The sequence below is a fragment of the Bison bison genome, unplaced genomic scaffold (genome assembly GCF_000754665.1).
Source record: "Bison bison bison isolate TAMUID 2011002044 unplaced genomic scaffold, Bison_UMD1.0 scf7180017864530, whole genome shotgun sequence".
Taxonomy (NCBI): domain Eukaryota; kingdom Metazoa; phylum Chordata; class Mammalia; order Artiodactyla; family Bovidae; genus Bison; species Bison bison.
In genome coordinates, this window is record NW_011495080.1 from 7,399,324 (window position 1) to 7,400,755 (window position 1,432).

Consider the following 1,432-nt stretch of genomic DNA (forward strand, 5'->3'; position numbering starts at 1 on the left):
CCAACCAGTCCATTCTGAAGGAGATCAGCCCTGGGATTTCTTTGGAAGGAATGATGCTAAAGCTGAAACTCCAGTACTTTGGCCACCTCATGCGAAGAGTTGACTCATTGGAAAAGACTCTGATGCTGGGAGGGATTGGGGGCAGGAGGAGAAGGGGACGACAGAGGATGAAATGGCTGGATGGCATCACTGACTCGATGGACGTGAGTCTGAGTGAACTCCGGGAGTTGGTGATGGACAGGGAGGCCTGGCGTGCTGTGATTCATGGGGTCGCAAAGAGTCGGACATGACTGAGCGACTGAACTGAACTGAACTGACCTGGTGGCTCAGACGGTAGAGAATCTTCCAGTGACCTGGGAGACCTCGGTTGGATCCTGGTTGGGAAGATCCCCTGGAGGAGGGCACAGCAACCCACTCCGGTATTCTTGCCTGGGAAATATCCTATGGACAGAGGAGACTGCCAGGCTACAGTTCATGGAGTCATAAAAGAGTCAGACACAACTTAGCAATTAAACGACAACAACAAAGAGACATACCAGCCAAATGCAGTGTTTGAGCCTTATTTGCACTTTGATTAGACTAAGCCAACTATTTTTAATGGGAAAATACGCCTGGACGTTGGATTATGTCCAGGAATCATTGTTAATTTTTTGGGGGGGGGTACTGTAGTTTTTCTTTTTTTAAAGAACTCAACTTCTGTAGAAGCAGACTGAAATATGTACAGGTAAAATGCTATGATGTCTAGGATTTGCTTCAAAATAATCCAGGAAGTGGGGCATGGGAAAGACGATGCAAATGAAGATTAAACAAGAACGGCCATGAGTTGATGCTTGGTGTTGCTAGGTGATGGGTACTTTGTCCCACTATTCTCTCTTGGGGTTTTTTTTGTGTGTGTATATTTGAATTTTTCCCTTGTGAAATGGTTTTTTAAAAATAGTTCTTCAAAAAACAATTCCAGGTTAAAGGAAATTTACAACAAAATGTATGTGGTCCTCTTGAAAAAATCAACCTTAAAAAACTGGTGGGGGACAGCTAGAAAAATTGGAATTTGGAAAGATTATTAGAGGATCAGTTCAATTCAGTTGTGTATGACTCTTTGCAACCCCATGGACTGCAGCACACCAGGCCTCCCTGTCCATCATCAGCTCCTGGAGTTTACTCAAATTGACGTCCATTGAGTTGGTGAAACCAACCAACCATCTCGTCCTCTGTCGTCCCCTTCTCATCCTGACCTCAATCTTTCTCAGCATCAGGGTCTTTTCAAATGAGTCAGTTCTTCCCATCAAGTGGCCGAAGTATTGAAGTTTCAACTTCAGCAAGTGTCCTTCTAGTGAATATTCAGGACTGATTTCTTTTAGGATGCACTGGTTTGATCTCCTTGCAGTCCAAGGGACTCTCAAGAGTCTTCTCCAGCACTACAGTTCAAAAGCAT